At 47.4% G+C, this 19,151-nt stretch overlaps 1 protein-coding gene across 1 annotated transcript in view; it reads right to left on the reverse strand.

The window, feature by feature from the left end:
• Nucleotides 1–19,151, reverse strand: part of SPTBN1 (spectrin beta, non-erythrocytic 1) — a 155,406-nt gene that overhangs the window by 88,907 nt on the left and 47,348 nt on the right. The window lies entirely within an intron of this gene.

The raw sequence follows: 19,151 nt of genomic DNA on the forward strand, positions 1-19,151 counted from the left end.
CCTCTGCTCCCCGTCACTCAAATCAATGGCTGTGACAGGACCTGTGCTGAGAGGGAGCAATTTATTATGTGTGTGTGACGGTGCGACAGCAGCTACTGGAGGAATCCTCTGAGATTAGTCCCTGTAATCATATTCACTGGTGACAATGGGACGTGGTTAATATGGATCTGAAGGTCCCGTCCCCTGGAAGGTGTAACATTTATACAACATCACAAGTGACTTATTCTGCCATTAGTTTACATAGCGTTAACACACTAACATACTGTTACTCTACATTACTTAGCCCTGCCGTTATCTGCAATTAACAACACCAAAAGGTACTTGTTTCCTAGCACGGCGCCCACAATATTCAGTCGTACGGCATTGCATCGCATGCCATATGCCCGCATGCGATGCAATGCAATTTTTAATTGTATAAGCACCCTAATGGGGGCTTACAATGTTAATTGCACCCCCACTCAATGCCAACCTGAAGCGTGGCGAGCCCACGAGGAGCAGCGCTACGCTCCTCCGACCTTTTCATACCCCCATTATCCATGTCGGCGTGGAGTTGATTTTATATAGTGTGGCGCCACACTTCAGGCTCAGTGGCTCGCTGCGCTCACCACACTATATAAAATCAACTCCATGCTGACGTGGATAGTGGAGGTATGAAAAGGTCAGAGGACGCGTACCGCCGCCGCTCGCCACGCTTCGGGTTGGCGTTGATCGTGAAGTGGCGTTAACAATGGGGGGGGGGGGTATACAATTAAAAATCGGGTCTGGGGCGGCATTTAACATAGGAATCAGCCATCAGGGTGCCTGTACAATTAAAAATCGGGTCTAATCGCATCGCATGCGACAGATTTCACAGACCCGATGCCTTACAATGTAAATCGATGGCGCCGTGCTAGGAAACAAGTACCTAAAACTCTTATTTAATGTGCAGCAATGCAAAATATGTAAACCCTATAGTCTGCCGTTCTACGAATCCCTTCAAATTCTGCCATGGTGCTAAACCCAACATCTCTGAACAACATTTCTATAGGCCGTGATTCGGCTAGGCGCGTTTCTCTAAATTTAATTTTTTTGGGGGGGAGGGGAGGGGGAACAACCTCAGAAGTTTTGTAAAATAAACCCCCGATTGGGTGATTCAGGCTTTTGAAAAGTGTTCTTATTTGAGTTGAATGTTCTGTGATCTTCATGATGAAGCTCATTCTTAAAAATCCTTGAATCAACTGTACTTCTTGCAGATGAATGTGTATTGAAGTCAAAATTAAGTTTAAATGCTTTATCTGTGCACATAGAGATCAACTATGTAACCCTTCCCGGATTTCAAGAAATGTTTAAGAGTTTATTTTTAAATGGCCCGATTACTTATTTAATCAATGTGGTCTTTTTTTTTATTATTATTTATAATATAAGCATTTCACGCTTACACAAGAAAATGTATAAATCGATGAAGAAAAAAGGTCACAGATTTCCACGTTAAGCCGTTGAGTGCCAACATCTGTGAGAAATGCTCAAGAAATGCAAATTTATTATAATAAAGTCAAATAAAAAATGTATGAAAAAAGATTTTTCTTATATAAGGGAAACATTACAGGTCATTAAGCTTGGCAATTTTCACACACAATTTGACAAATTCCCTTGACACTCAAAGGGTTAAAATAAAAAGCGTGTCGTAAGATTTCTGAACACTACAAATGGTATGCACGATATAAAAAAAGTGACCTAAGAATAAACAAAAAACGGCCACACACTTATATTTCCAATCTGAAAGTAAACACGCTTACACTCTCCACCCTCCGCAAACAGCAGTTTCTATAGCATCGACGCTAGCAAAGATCACAGGTATTATGATAAAGCCTTGGCTGGGTATTGAGGCATTGCAATTTCAAAAGCGGCGTCCGGTGGACTTGAAAGGGTGTGAATTTGCATCCAAGCGAGTCAACCAGAATAACCGCCCCATATGTAGGGGCCGTAGCGATGCACTGCTTCGGGAGTCGCCATCACCCAGCGATTAATATCCAGCATGTTGGATAAATGGAGAAAATCTGTCAGCAGAGAACACTGACAGATCGCTCAGAATGCTTCGAATATCTCCTCTTGTGTAGGCCCCATTACATCAGACCATATTGTACATACCGTATTTATCGGCGTATAACACGCACCGGCGTATAACACGCACCTTCATTTTAAGAGGGGATTTCTAAATAAAAACTTTATTACATTGTTTATTAACATAATTGATTATCTGTAAAAGAAAAAAAAAAATCCACCTTGAATAACAGAAGCAGGGCAGCACAGTTAGCACAGAAATCCTTCTCCTCCTCCAGGCTACAGCCAGCGCTTGGGAAGGCTGATGACGCTGCTGTAGCCAGGGAGGAAGGAGTCACTGTGCAGGGAGGAGTTTTAAGTGTGCTGCTGCTGCGAGGACCCGACGGTGAGCAGCAGCAGCAGAGAACACGCGATTAGTAGGCGCCCCGTGGATGACAGGGAGGAGTTTTAAGCGTGCTGCTGCTGCGAGGACCCGACGCTGAGCAGCAGCAGCAGCAGAGAACGCGCGATTAGTAGGCGTCCCGTGGATGACAGCAACGCGCATAACAGCAACACCCGGCATTACAGGCATTACAGGTACCCGCCGGGTGAAATTACCGCCGTATAGCACGCATATCGGCGTATAACACGCACCCATCTTTTCCCCCTATTTTCAGGGGGAAAAAAAGTGCGTGTTATACGCCGATAAATACGGTAATACTTTTATTTGATTAGTTTCAGATTATTTAAAAAATAAAAGATTGCGTGAACATGTCAGTAAAGGTGCCCATACACTGGTCTGATTTCGCCCAATCAGGCCGAGAAATAAGCCCAAATCAGATGTGTTTGACACCCCCTCCGACCCATGTGCATCAGGTCGGAGTGGGGAGGTCGGATGGGCTGCACATTAAATCTATCGGATCCGACCCATCTGTGGCACATCGCGACGTTGTGCCACTCTAATCTGTAGCGATGAAGCACCGCTAGCACACACCTATGTGGGGCAGCGCTGGGGTCCGGTCGGTGCTTGTAGCGGCATTTGCCAGACGGTGGGGCAGGAAGCGCTGCTGAATTTGAAACCATAGTTTGAAAAGAATGGCTGGACGCTGATTGGCTGAGAGAAATTAACCAATCAGCGTCCACAGCCAGTGTTTTCAAAAAATTTCTTCAAATGCAGCACCGCTGCAAGCTACCAGCCGCCACCGCCCGGACTCCGCTGCCTAACACCGCCCGCCCCCCAGTCAGGTTTTATAATCTAACTTGGTCCACGGTCTTCATAGCAGTAGAGGCAAATGCGGTGACAATGGGTATGTGTACGGAATGCAGTCACCAATTACAATGTCAACACCACAATGTTGACCATTAGGAAGGTATTGTGTGAATGTTGATCATTGAAACTTTGACCTGTCGGAATGCTGAAGTTGGGGATAGGGTGGGGATTAGGGTTAGGCTATGGGCAGGAGGGTGAGGGTTAGGCATTCTCCCTAGAGGAAGGGCTTGGAGAGAACTAGTGATCTGAATGATGGTCACAAGAACGTCAGAACCATCAAGAGCAGTTAAATCCCCGCCATCTTGGGCAATATGTCAACATCCCGTACCCAGCCAATCAGTAGTTAATGAATGAGTGAGTAGATGGATTGTATGCTGAACAAACCCGATTCACTAGCGAGCAGACACAGAGGACACTTTCTGCTTTATAGGCTGCAGTACCCCAGGCTTCCTGCTGCTTACTTAAGGAGGTGTCTGCATTTCATAGAAGCCACTTATAGCGCACCCGTTGCATATATATATAATTAACCTCTGTTACTGTGATCATAGCTTTCTCATGCACCCTAGATAAGCTCATTTACCTGAAACCTGTGACAGCTGCCCCTTTAATACTAATTCAGGTGCTGTGTTTGGGATTGTCTCACCTTATAAAAGCCATTAGTTACTTGGCAGTTGAGCTTTAACCCAGGAAAATAACACATGTTCATTTTAGCTATGATGTGCAAACAGTTGCCAGGTTCCCATTAAAACCAGTTGCTAGTGTAGGACTTGCAGTGAAATGGGGTCCCTTGGCGATGGGCTGCAAGCTTAAATGCATTGATCAATTCATGAACTAAAACCCCATTATTTATTTATTGATTATTTGAATGTTAAGGTGAGTTAGTTTGTTGTAGTGAGTGCTGGGCCCTCTGTGTTTGTATTTACTAGAGTGTGTGGTCACAGGCCAATGCACCCCATTCTGGGAAGTGGGTGCTGTTTGCACCCCATTCTTAGGAATGGCGAGTGTGTTGGTACTTCTGTGTATATATATATATATATATATATATATATATATATATATATATATATATATATATATATATATATATATATATGTATATAGTGTTCTTCTGGATACTTGTATAACCAATGTGTGTCTGCGCTGCACAGTCAAGCAATACCAAGGCGCACGTTACTATAGAGGGGAGAGGCACAAGTCACGGATAATAAGAGTGTGAGAGGGAGAGAATATCACAAGGTGATCCGATACATATGGCTGAAAGCAGAGCAAAATATTCATGATGGCTCATGCCTTAAAAATATTTGCCTGTAAACCCATGTCCATTTAAATGAACATTATTAAACACTGCACAGACTGTATTGTGAGGACAGATGCCATTCAAATCTCAATGTCCATTTAATGTGTGAAAATATTGTGATTTGTTTCCCACTAGATGTCAGAGTACAAAAAAGAAAAAAGAAAAAAAAAAGTCCAACACATGTTGGGGGGGGGGGGGGGGGGGGGTATCATCAGTGGCATACACCGGAAACATGCAATGGAAGGGGTTGCATTCAAATGACAAATATTATAAATAGACAATATACGGTTCTGAAGAACTTTGACCTTTTAACTTCTGCCTGCAGTACAATTGGACATACAGGGAGTGACATCACTGGGGCATAATACAGTAACACTGCACACCCGGCACGGTGGTAATACGCGCACGGCAATTGCAATATAGTGGCGGGCACCCATAAAACAACTGAATCCCCCCCCCCCCCCACTGTGTCCAGATATTCTCAAGACAAATAAGGGGCGTAAACAAGATCTGTCCGCGGTTATTCTGCCCAATTAATGTAAGTGTGGAGCGATCTTGTGGTCAGTGACTCATCTGTAGCAGTTGAGATTGTGTCAGGGAAAGCTGCCGTTTCATAACCGACTCGGACGTGTTCCTGTTACCAGACAGCAGCATTCTGCAATTCCGCGAGAAGAAAAACGACCAGACAGCCATTAAAACCATGACGATAATCGAGTGACAAACCCTGAACGTTCGCCTTCTGAAAGAATAGAAAATGCAGCTACAGCGTCTCACATCTCATCTCACAGACTCCAATACTCAGCTGAGGGAATTCTGGGAAAGGTGGACGCAGGGGTTGATGGGTGTGGATCAGCTCTCAGACTAGGTCGACATGCAAAAAGGGTCGACACGTGGAAAAGTCGACTGGAGTTTTTCCCTTTGTGTCAATGTCAACACCTAAGCATGTGGACAATTAATATAGTATATCGCTACCCCTTTCCCACCGAGCACAAAAGCCAGGTCGTCAGGGCAAGCCGACACAACGGAGGTCGAGGCTGCATGCGAAAGGGTCGACGCAGATCACAGTCCTCTAGACAAGTCCCAATAAGGGTTAATCCCAGGTTCCAACCTGTGTGGCCTGCTGTATAAATCCCCAGTCATAGGGTCAACTGTATAAAGGTCGACGTACAATAAAGGTTGACATAGATAAGGTTGACAGGACACAAGCATTAGGCAGACAGACAAATGATCTACGTGAGTTTTTCCCTTTTTTGGGCCGAATTTCAATGTAAATCTACATCCGTGTACTGTTCTGCTTGCCGCGCTTCGGGCACGGTGCCTATATTCTCCCACCACGTACCTTCCAACCCTGTTCACCTTAGCCATGTAGCCCTATTCATGTGTCAAGGCCCTGTCGACCTTTAGTGTCAACCTTTTGTATGTCGACCTTCATAGTGTCAACCGTGTTCCTCACAAGGATCATGCAGCTTGGGAGTGCTTGCAGAGGTCATCTCACAGTGTCCAGTATAACCGGGACTATTTGGCGGTGAGAACGGGTGTAACTACATCTGAATCCTGGCTTTAAGCCATGGTTACAACCCTGTCGGACACAGGTTTGACGCAGCGTTTCAGTGTGAACGTGGCATAAGCACGCGAGCTCCGGCAGGGAGAGACGGAAAACCTGCACTGGTACAGAAGATGCAGCCTTCGCCAGGTGTCGACCTCTACTTGGTCTTGTCAGCCTCCCCCATCATCAATACAAACAATAGCGGAGGCCAACTAACGTCCCCATCCACACCCCTCCTCCAACATGTCCCCAACATTCTATGAAGCCCCTATGGGAGGCGAATGACCGGTTATGCTGGTTGTACTGTGAAAATCACTCAACCAGTGCCAGGTGTCAGCAGCAGGGGGGTCCAATATTGGGGGTATAGTGGTTCCTGTGATACTGGGCTGGAGATCCCAATCTCCACAAGGAGTTCTCATAAAGCAGTTTTTTGTTACTCAATCCCAGTAAACTGGGATGCGGATAAATCTCGGTAAAGTTACCACAGTCCAACTTTCACACAAATACTTCTCATTTCTCAAATACTGTAGCATCTCTATCACTGCGTTAAAGAAAGTTAAGAGTTCACAAACCGTACCCCCCCCCCCCCTCCCTGCTTATAGCAGATACTGCATTGGCTCTGACAGTGATGCCCTATACACACACTACATGATACTGGGGGTGGGCAATATCTCCTGTACATACCGAGCGATATCGGTAAACGATATCCTCAGTGACGTCACTGGGAATCGCTGAACATGCAAGTCTATGCAGCCAAACATTAATGCTCTGTAGGAGCATATTTAACAATATCGAGTGCACACACTAGAACAGTGATTTTTCAACCTTTGGGGGGGGGGGGGGGGGGGGGGTTCTTGTGATGTGCCTTGGCAATTTAAAAAAAACACATTGGCCCCAGAACAGTACAAACTTAACAGTACAGAACCACCTTGATTATATTTACTAGACTGTATAGATAACATTGGTTATAGAGTCTATTTTTTTCTGAGGTGATTTATCCCATTGCACAGATCTTACAATTATATTATTGTACATATATATCCGGATATTTACAAAGTGCCCTGACAAATCTAGAAACGGATCACGGCAACCTAAAAGAAAAGGTCTCTGTTGGAGAGGAGACAACACACAGGCATCACCTCTATCTGCCTGATGTCGCACCCTCCCAGCAGCCAGTTTGGCCATGGACCATGGTGGCTAAAGTGGAAGAAATCTGTCCATCTGGCACCAAGGCAATAGGCTGGCTCCTGTCTGACTTCACAGGGGAGTATGAGAGCAGACATAAGGGGAACCTACATACAGGCAGCCCTCTTCTGGCATACATAACACACAGCAGCTGCCTCATTATCTAACACGTCACTTGTTATTTGTCACACGTTTCTGCGGAATCGTGCTTCTCATGTTTAGAGTTAGGATGTGCAGTCCAGGGCCCCCCACCTATATACTGTTTATACAGTAAAGGGCCCTAAATGGCTAAATCATCAGAGGACATTTAAAAGGCCACATATGCATAACGGGGATGAAATACCTTTGTTCGGGAAACAAAGGCCCGTACTTTGGAACATACGTGGTACCTTAAACCTGAATTAGGCCCACTACCCAATTATTGGGCTTAGTAGTCAATTACCAGCTGGCTGCCCAAATAACTGGATCGTGCGTGGCCGGTTTACGGCATTGTACCTTGGGTACGGCGCAGTTTTGCAGCTGAAACTCACAGGAATGTGTTAATAACTACAATGCATCAGGCTGTGCCATTTACGTTAGATTTTTCAAAACTGCATGACAGGCAGGCGAAACCGGAGCCGCATTCCCTGCGGTAACTAAGCAACAGTGGAATCGCTCACAAAAGGAATTCCATTTTACAGTATACCGCAGTCAAATTAGCAAATACAATTTTCTAGATTTGGACTTGTGAGATGTGTCACAAAGCCAATTCCGCTATTTTGACAATATTTTAAATATTAAAAACATCCAATTTCCTTATGTGAATCCCTGGAACACCCAATTGCTCAGCATGGATGGCGTCCCTGGGTAAATGGCACACCCTATGTGCGATACGAGGTCGCTAGCACACTCCGCTCTTGCCGTTCCATCATCGTTACATGCTGAGGATGGGTCACTGCGCTGGTCAGGACCTCAGCCTGGTTTCATTAGCAGGACAAAGAGGGAGTGTGATCGAGGGGTTCCTTACAATGAAGACAAAGGGGAGCATTTTTAGATGAATAATATGAATTTTAAAAAAAAGGGGGCAATTATTCCTGCACTGTCACACACATTTGCAAATGCGGTTTCTACAAAACCACTCGTATGCTTTAGTAAACCTCAACACACCAAACTAAAAGGACTAGAATGCTTAGGAAAGGTACACAGGCACAAATAAATGTGGACGGAGTCCGCTTCTCAAGTAAGCATATGCAGGCAGGCCAGACCAGAGCAATCCATTACAGAACATTGGTAAGGTTTTAAACCAGCTTTATTGATCCTAGGTGGTCACACAGATGGCGGCATGCTTGGATGGACGCTAATAGTTTTAACATGATTGTTACAAGATTCCAGTTGTCCGTCACTTATTCTAAATGCTGCCTTCTAATGTGGATCACAAGGGCTTCATGTGCACACAACCCTGCAGCTACGTGGCTTCATCACATTATTAGCTGCTGAATAAGTTGTTTGTTTGGCAGCGTGGCCTCAACTAATTTGGAATGGAGGATGATCTGCGGAATGGAGAACCTCCCATCGGAATTCCAAAGGCTCATTGTGACACAACGCCATGTGAAATATGTCAAGAGCATTTCATAACAATAAAAACATTAAGAGTGGTCAGTAATACAGACAGACTGAAAGTATTAATGATTTCAGTTTGTATGTTATAGGTCACATAAGTCATTTACATGACTTTTTTTTTTATCATGAAAGAAAGAGCACCCTTGGTGTGGACATCCGAAGTTTGTTCCCGATCTGATGGAAGCACCATTTCCAACAAATAGCGGGTTTTACCACGGCTTGCCGGCCATCGGAAGCTGCTTCCAATACCCAGGTACTGATACTTGGTAGGGGTATCAGTATCTCAGCTTCTGTGCACATGCCCGTAGCTGTGGCTGCTTCTGCACAGGTGTACAGTATTAGTTTTACCACTGTATGTAGTGTTTCCCTACAAGCTTCTTTTGCAGGGTGCCACACCCTGCCCTTTTTGTGTGAGGCATTGTGCGCCCCTACGCTGCCCCCCCCCCCCCCCACCGCGCTGACATGCCACTGAGAACTTTCCGGGTATGCCATCATGTGTAATGGGTATGTGTGGTATAATGTGTAAGAGGAATTACAGTGTGTGCCATAATGTGTAATTGTCATTGCGACAGAATATGTAATGGGCATAGCAGAGTACGAAAATGTTTCATGGGCGTAATCCTAGTGCAGTGTGCAAAATTATATATATATATTTGCTTCTAATGCAAATTTCTAATATAACTGTCTATAGATTAAAAAATAGGAATTTGGTACTCACCGATAATTCCCTTTCTCCGAATCCGAAGGGGACACTGAAGTACTACGCTGGGGGGATAGTGTGGTGTTATGGAGGAGTTGGCACTTTAAGAACTTGAAGTGTGGTGTGGCTCCTCCCCCTCTATCCCCCCCTCAGACTCCAGTCTTAGTTACTGTGCCCGAGAGGAGAAAAGAGACCAGGAAACCTCTGACAGAGAGAGAGAGAGAGAGAGAGAGAGAGAGAGAGAGAGAGAGAGAGAGAATGAAAACAAGACACCGAAACAAAAATAAGTCAAAAGAACTTACATACAGACCATCGCATGCAACACAACCTGGCCACATGCGACCTGTAAAAACCCCTCCCTTACCAGAAGACCAGTGCCGGGAGGGCGCTCAGTGTCCCCTTCGGATTCGGAGAAAGGGAATTATCGGTGAGTACCAAATTCCTATTTTCTCCTTCATCCTCTGGGGACACTGAAGTACTACGCTGGGGACGTCCCAAAGCCATCCCCACGGGCGGGAAGGCGCTGGGCATCCTGAAGCACCGCGCGGCCAAACCTAGTAGAGGATGCCGCGAAGGTGTCAAACCTATAAAACTTAATAAAGGTATTGGGCCCAGACCAAGTGGCTGCCCTACATACCTGAGAAAGAGACACCCCCCTGGCCGCCGCCCAAGAAGGTCCCACCGAACGGGTGGAATGAGCCAAAACTCTAGTAGGCGGAGGCCGGGAGGCCTGAACATAAGCTTGTTTAATGGTTAGACAAATCCACCTGGCCAAAGTTTGCTTGGTAGCCGGCCAACCACGTTTTGCGGAACAGTATAGGACAAACAGAGAATCCGACTTCCTGAGATCCTTGGTTCTGTCCACATAAACCTGCAAAGTTCTGACCACATCCAGTGAAGCGAACTCTCCTGTCAAGGCCGGAACCACGATTGGCTGATTAAGATAAGCCGTCACCACCTTTGGCAAGTAATCCAATCTAGTCCGGAGTTCCGCCCTATCTGAGTGGAACACCAAATACGGAGAACGACATGAGAGAGCACTGAGGTCAGACACTCGTCTAGCCGATGCCAAAGCCAGTAAGATCACCGTCTTCCAGGTAAGTAAACGTAAATCAATAGATTCTAAAGGCTCAAACACCTCCGACTTGAGATAGTCCAGCACCAAAGGAAGATCCCAAGGTTCTTCCGGAGGTCTTACCGGAGGCTGCAGCCTTAGAACCCCATTCAAAAATGTTTGTATTTCCGGCATCAAGGCTAATCGCCTATGAAAGAAAACCGACAAGGCGGACACCTGGACCTTAAGGGACCCTAAACGAAGGCCCGCCTCAAACCCTGATTGCAGAAACCTCAACAATCGGGACAAAGAAAAAACAGCTGTAGGGCACTTGTGTCGTTCACACCACGACACATAAGCCTTCCAAATCCTGTAATAATGCCGGGAAGTAACCTCCTTCCTGGCTCTCATCATTGTGGGAATGACCTCTTTAGGTACGCCACGCCTACTCAGCAGCTCGGCCTCAACAGCCACGCCGTCAAACGCAGCTGCCTTAATTCTTGGTAGACGAATGGTCCCTGTTGCAATAGATCCTCTCTTTGAGGCAGTAGCCAGGGTTGATCTATCAGGAGCCCCTGAAGATCGGCAAACCAAGGCCGACGAGGCCAATTTGGAGCTATGAAAATCACCGTTGCCTTCTCGCGCTTGATCCGTTTGAGTACTAACTGAATCAAGGGTAACGGAGGGAACACATAGATTAGATGGTAATTCCACTCTGCGGTCAGAGCATCCGTCGCCACTGCCTCCGGATCTCGTGACCTGGAACAATACTGAGCCACCTTGCAATTCCGTTTGGATGCCATCATGTCTATCTGAGGTAACCCCCAACGATTGACAATCTGGCCAAACACCTCCGGATGCAGTGCCCACTCCCCTGGGTGCACATCCTGGCGACTTAAGTAGTCCGCTTCCCAATTGTCCACCCCTGGAATGAACACCGCCGAGAAGGCCAGAGAATTCCTCTCCGCCCATTGAAGGATCGGGCGAACCTCCTGCATAGCTGCCCGACTGCGCGTTCCACCCTGTCTGTTGATATATGCCACAGCCGTGGCATTGTCCGACTGAATTCGGATCGGCTTCCCTCTGATGAACAGGTCCGCCTTGAGAAGAGCCAGACGGATAGCCCGAATCTCCAGAATATTTATCGGCAGCCTTGATTCCTGCGGAGACCAACGGCCCTGAAAGTGACGTCCCATCACAACCGCCCCCCAGCCCCTCAGGCTGGCATCCGTCGTGATGATAGTCCACTCCCAGACTCCGAACCGACGCCCCTCCAACAGATTGGCCGTGTGAAGCCACCAGTGAAGGGACAGCCGACTGCAGGGTGAAAGAATTACCGTCCTGTGCATGTGGACATGCGAACCCGACCACTGTCTCAACAGATCGAGTTGAAAAGTCCTGGAGTGGAAACGGCCGAAAGGCAGAGCCTCGAAGGAGGCGACCATCTTGCCAAGCAACCGAATGCAAAGGTGCACCGACACCCTCCGAGGACGAAGCACCTGCTTCACCAAGTCCTGAATCGAGGCAATTTTCTCCAAGGGAAGGAAGACCCGCTGTACTTCTGTGTCCAGAATCAGTCCAAGAAACAAAATCCTTTGGGAAGGTACCATCTGGGATTTGCCATAGTTTAGAATCCAGCCATGCCGAATCAAGGTCTGACAAGTCACGTGAAGAGCCTGTTCCAGCTGACTCCTGGATCCGGCTTTTATCAACAAATCGTCCAGATACGGAACAATCTTGACTCCTAGTGTGTGGAGAAAGGCAACCATGACTGCCATTACCTTGGTGAAAAGGCGAGGCGCCGATGACAGGCCAAAGGGCAGAGCCCGAAATTGAAAATGTTGGTCCTTGATTGCGAACCGAAGGAACCTCTGGTGTAAGTCGTAAATGGGAATATGTAGATCGGCATCCTTGACGTCCAAGGATGCCAAATATTCCCCCGGTTCCAGACCTGCCACCACCAAGCGAAGCGACTCCATTTTGAATCTGTGGTACATAATGTACTCGTTCAGCTTCTTTAAATTTAAGATCGGCCTTACCGACCCGTCTGGTTTTCGAACCAGGAAAAGAGGAGAATAAAACCCCTCTTTGCGTTGATCGGTTGGGACATGCATTACCACGCCGGCTGATAACAACCGCTGAACTGCTTGGAGTAGTAACTGGGAGTCTTTTTCCGCATGCGGAAGACCCATCGTAAAAAACTGTTGAGGAGGAGAACCGGCAAACTCTAGTTTGTATCCCCGAGACACGACTGAGAGAACCCACTTGTCCTTGCAGGATTCTTCCCAGACCTGCCGGAAATCCAGAAGCCGCGCTCCTACTCTGGGATCCCCCAGGTAGGAGGGGAGGGCGTCATGCCGCGGCCTTTTCTGGCTGCTTGGCGTCTGCACGCCGGGAGCCAGGGTTCGCGGCGGAGGTGGCGGCGCCAAAGCCTCTACCTCTACCACGGCCCGAGGTAAAGGAACCTCTGGACTTACCTCTAAATTTCGGGGCCCCTCGAAAGGAGCGAAAAGCCGGACCCTGGTAAGGTTTTTTCGGAGGAGGCGCTGAGGAAGGGAGGAAGGTAGATTTACCCCCTGTCGCCTGAGCAATTAATCTATCCAGCTCTGGGCCAAAAAGAACATCCCCCGTAAAGGGAAGAGCTTCCACTGCTTTTTTTATATCCGCCTCCGCCTGCCAAGACTTAAGCCACAAAGACCGTCTGGCTGTAATAGACAGAGCCGAGATCCTTGCCACCAGTGAAGCCGAATCCCTGGCCGCCTCTCCAATATATGCCGCGGATTCCCGCATTTGATCAGCCAACTGAGCTAACTCCTCAGGAGGCCTCTGCTCCTCCAAGCCCCTGGACAAATACTCTGCCCATTTCTCCATGGCCCTGCTGACCCAGGAGATAACAAAAATAGGACGCAAAGAGACCCCAGCCGTAGAAAAGATGTGCTTAAGCCCCGCCTCCAAACGCCTATCTGGCGCCTCCTTCAGGGCCACCGCTCCCGGAATGGGAAGCGCTGCCTTCTTTGAAAGCTTAGAGACGGAAGCGTCCGCTAACGGCGGGTTCTCCCATTTCGCCCTGGCTTCCGGGGCAAAAGGGTAAGACGCCTTAAAGCGCCTGGATAACTGAAACTTTTTCTCAGGCACTTTCCAAATGTCCAACAGAGGCTTCTCCAACTCTATGGACTCAGGAAAAGTTACCGCAGCTTTAACAGGACGGCCAAAAATAGAAACCGGAGCAGGAGGTTCTTGCTCAGCAACATTAAGAGTCACCTTAATAGCCTGAATCAAGGCCTCTAAACCTTGAGCCTCATCCTGAACACCCTGCTCTTCATCCACAGGTGCAAAGGTATCATCCAACACCTGACACTCCCCCTCCTCTAGAGGGTTAACTTCCTCCTCATCAGAGGTATCAATCCTCAAAACCAAAGGAGCACCCCTTTTTTTAGGTGGAGGGGGGGGCGCTGGACTGTGTAGGCATAACGGTGGATTGTACCAGCGAATCCACTGACCTAATCAACTCTCTGGCCCATGAAGGCTCAGCAGAAGACATAGTAGACAGATGAGAATGTAAAATCTCCCTGTCCCTACGAGACGCTGCCAGCTCAGAAGCTAAGGTAGCTAACACACTTGTAACCCCTTCAGCATTAAGGAGAGCAGCTTGCTGTTGAACAGCCCCTCCTTTATAGCAATCCTTACACAGTGACACACCTTTCACATGTTGTGTAAATTGCTGATTACACTGAGTGCAGGTGAACAGCTTCTGAGAAGCCTTAGAGCCAGAAGCTTTTGTTGCCATAATGCAATCCAATACAAACACTTCCTTCACTCAGCACACTCTAACACAGCCACACAGATAGCAGTGTAAACCCAGCAGTGTAAAAGAAGGAAATACAATAGGGGGAGAGGAGCTCACCTTCCCCGAATTAGCCCACCTGAATACTCCAAGCGGGGACTCCTAAAAAGGAGAACCCCTTCACTCACCCAGCGCAGTGACACAGTCTGTCCAGTCTGGGATGAAAAACGCTTTGCTGTCCTGAAGCAGAAGGGCTCTGAAGAGGCACAACAAACAGAGGAAGGCAGCGTGGGCTTTAGGAAGGCAGCGTTTGCCGCACTGAGGATTTTTAACCTGGAGGAGACGCCCATGACACGCCTCCTCCTTCCTCCGTCCCAGCGCGCGCTGAGGACAGCGGCGCTGAGACACAGTCTGCCCCTCAGCTGGACCAGCGCGTGACTCTGATCCAGCAGTCACCCGGCGCCCAGCGCCCCAGTCCTGATCTCTCCGGCGGGTGACTAGCCAACGGAGCAGTAACACAAGCCGCGAGCGGCTGTGGCTGCATCCCCACACCTAGAGTGCAGGCGGCTGAGGTCAGCAGCGTGCACCGCACGCAGTGCCGCTCTGACCTCCCAGAGAGCTTTATACACACTGCAGGCAGCCAGTCTAACACTCAGGCTGCCTGCACACTTCTATATAAAACAAAAAACGGACAACCAGAGACCCCTGCGGGAGCCTCTTGCCCAGGGATCCTACTCCTCCGGGCACTAAACTAAGACTGGAGTCTGAGGGGGGGATAGAGGGGGAGGAGCCACACCACACTTCAAGTTCTTAAAGTGCCAACTCCTCCATAACACCACACTATCCCCCCAGCGTAGTACTTCAGTGTCCCCAGAGGATGAAGGAGAAAGTAGGCTCTTGTGAGGTCACACTAGTACTAGTCTGTTACAACCGGCATAATTCAGGCTTGTACGTAAATAAAAAAATTGGGCTCTTCTAGGCTACGGAACCGCTAATGTTAGCAAGTGGATGCAGAGAGATTTCTATAACAAATGTGAGCGACGCTGGCATTGTCAGCAGGTATTTTGCAGAGACATTAGCCCTCGCTACCAGTAACCCAGTAGTTTTCTCCATATTCTTATATTAAACATTATATAAAATCAGGGCGACTGTGGGTAGGAAGAATCCTGTTTGCACACAGTCATTTTCCTGATGCGTTTGGCTGAGAGCAGATTTGACCCTAGCAATCTAAGACGTAGCGGCGTCTTGTTTCCATCAGGTAATCTCACCTGGGAGAGCTGTATAGCATTTCACCTGTAGAGAACGTACAATGCCGGAATAAAGTAACCTTATAGGCCGCCTGTGGAAGTGTCATGTGTGTAATCCCCGCAATGTACCCATCATGCTCTGACCTGCACTCACCTATACGGACATCAGGAACGTCTGCGCTCCAATCCCCATAATCAAATGGGACCAGCACATAGAATTTAGAATATATATATTCAGAATCTGGAAGCCTGATGTATAAATACACAACATAGTAGTCTGCATGCATTCTGGGGCGGCTGGAAATTGCTGAAGGAACAGTCGGAACGCCAGCACCTTGCAGCCACCGTCCTCATTTATTTTCCCATTGCACAGTGCAGACGTAACATGACTAGGTCATGTTGGTATTTTGAATTGTCGGAGCACCCGGATCATGGATTACAGCGCTCCTCCCGTGTAAGTCATTAAGGTGGAGTTTATGAAGGTTGGGGAGTCAGAATTGTAACGGGTCTTCAATTGGGTCGTTTCTATTTTTTCGTATCCCACTTCCAATTTGAAGAGCTTTAACCCCTTCAGTGGTGTTTTTTTGGGGGTGAGCGCTCCGCACTGGGTGAGTTTTTTATGGGGAGCGCTCCCTTAAAAAAAAAAACCACCACTGCCTCCCTGGGTCCGGGCAGCGCCGCTGAACTGTCCATCAGCGTCGACCGGACCTGCGCACCACATCCCTTTCCCCGGCAGCTGGCTTGTCATAAGCCGGCGCCGGGGATTTCAATAGAAAACCCAGAGGGGAGGGGGGAGGCGCGGCGGAGGGGGGAGGAGGTGCGGCGGAGGGGGGAGAAGGCGCGGCGGAGGGGAGGGAGCGGGGCAGCGCTGAAACTGCCTGAGTTCAGCAATTGAACTCAGCAGTGCTGCCTGGCTCTAAACAGTGGCAATACCAAGAATTTTTCTCGGGATTGTCACTGAAGGGGTTAATACTATATATGCAGCAGCATCAAACGTCATCTCTGCCTGTACAGAACAGTTCTGTCGCCTATTAAAACCATGAATCCTGCACAGATCTAACAGCTGCAGAGAAGGCAACACACAAAGGGGGTTATTCAGGTTCACTTGCTAAACACATTTGATTTGCCAATGGACAAAAACCATGTACACTACAGGTGGGGCAGATGTGACATGTGCAGAGAGAGTTAGATTTGGGTGGGGTTTGTATTTCAAACTGATCTCTATATTGCAGTGTAAGAATAAAGCAGTCAGTATTTACCCTGCACAGAAACAAAATAACTCACCCAAATCTAACTCTCTCTGCACATGTTACATCTTGCACCTTGCAAAGCAGAATGGTTTTGCCAAATGTGCTTGGGACAATCTTAGTTTGAAGATGGGTTTAATCCAGGGCTGGGCAACACCGGCCAACCAGATGTTGATAAACTACACATCCCAGCATGCCCACATAGCAAAACGAATGCAAAGCATCCTGGGATGTGTAGTTCATTAACATCTGGAGGGCCGGTGTTGCCCAGCCCTGGTTTAATCAGACGAACCCTTAAGTGGCCGCTTACAGGCCTATAAGGGCCCATTAAATTAAAAACATTTTCACTTTACAAAACTTGACAAACTGAAATAAATAAGCGAGTCATCGGCATAGTGGTCTGTGACTCGCACGCTGTAGATATTGTTGTGAAATCGATCCACAGTCACTTGTTATTGATTGATTGCTTATTCATTGAGGGTTTTCAGGATCTTCTGTACCTGCTGCAGCAGCTCCTGTCCTGCTGTGGTTGGGTAGGGCAGGTGAAACAAGAACATTTTAAGGCCTTACAACTAGTTACACACACACACACACACACACAATCTCTAATAAAATATATTAAATACAAAAATAAAAAATCTATAAAGTAATATACATATGAATTAAAATATAGAATGTTGTTCAACAAAAATGGGGTGCAGTAAGAGACTATATTTTGTCTGCATAGCAGATAACAAAGAGCTTCCTTTCATCTGTTTCCTGATAACATTTAAACAAGGAAAGAGCTTGGCTTTAAATGCACAGCTCTTCTACAGTCCTGACAAGCCAGGCACTTCCGGTGTCCGTGACATCAAGCAAAAAGCATAGCAACAGTAGTCATGCCAAACATGGAAAAGGAATGTGGAAAACTGCGCATGTCCACCTTCGTCCAATCGGGAATGCCCCTACACCAATCTGAGAACCCAACGGGTTCCATTACTGGTCAATTGTGATGGAGGGGGAGACTTTTTTGGGTCATTTTAAGCAGGACTTGTCTGAAGGTGCCCACACACGCACCGATCCCGGCGGTGCGATGCTATGCGATGGGGTGCGCGCTCCCGCGGCACCTCATCGCACAGTACAAAAAGTATGTGCTGCACATACTTTTTGTACTAGCTTTCTATCGCATGCACAAGGCATACGATGCAATGTGTGCTAGTTAAGCACAGAAAGCACGCCGGGATCGATGCGTCTGTGGGCACCTTTAGCCTGATATTTAAATATGATGGTTTCTCCTATTCTACCCTGGGGGGGGGGGGGTTTGTCAACCTAAGTCCATGTCAACAACGGTTCAACTTTGGACCCTGTCGACCAACTGTTCTAAGCACTGTCAATCTTTGAATCCACGCCCAGATTTCACACATGACTTTCGTTGCTAGCAGAGCAGACTAAATTTCTCTATAAGTGTTTGTGGTGATTAATGTGCTTCCAGCTGTGCGTATATCATCGCTGATCGCCCGTTTATTATGCTACGGTCATGGTCATTAGTAAAAGATATAGGATTGTGATTTTTTATTAGCTTTTTGTTACAATAACTTACGTGACTCTGCCTTTAATATTATTGAAATAAAAAAACCCGTAGGACAACCCACAGTATCAGAGGTGAAAAACCGCTGCTTAGTAAATCTATCCCCTTTACTCACTAATTAATATCTCCTGAATGATCTAGTCGCTACACAATCACCACCGCCTAACGTCATCCGAGAAACATCCAGAGTGGACGCAGATCGATGCGCAAACACTGCGTGGAGAAATGACAGTTATGGGATCCCGATATACTGCTCCACATGCAGCGCCCCATGTGATCAGTAATTGTTTTCTAGGTGGGGGTGGCTGTATCAATACTTGGAGAGAAATAAAGGGGCAGGTGTACCAAGCCTTGGCAAGAGAAACTACCAACCGCTTCCAAGAGGTGGCCACACACTTGTGCAACTTCTCCAAGGGGAGAATCCAAATCGCACGTAAATCATAAGTGTATGGACACCTTAACTGTCATTTTTGAAACACAAGGTTTGATACATTCCCGCAAAAGTACCAACCAATAAGCAACTGTCATTTTTCAAACACCGGCTGTAAAGTGACAGGTAGAGAAAGTACTAACCAATCACCTTCTAAGGATTGATCTCCCGCTTAAAAAAAAATAAAAAAGGAATTTATATGACGG

Source organism: Crinia signifera, chromosome 3, assembly GCF_055691185.1.
Source record: "Crinia signifera chromosome 3, ASM5569118v1, whole genome shotgun sequence".
NCBI classification, from domain to species: domain Eukaryota; kingdom Metazoa; phylum Chordata; class Amphibia; order Anura; family Myobatrachidae; genus Crinia; species Crinia signifera.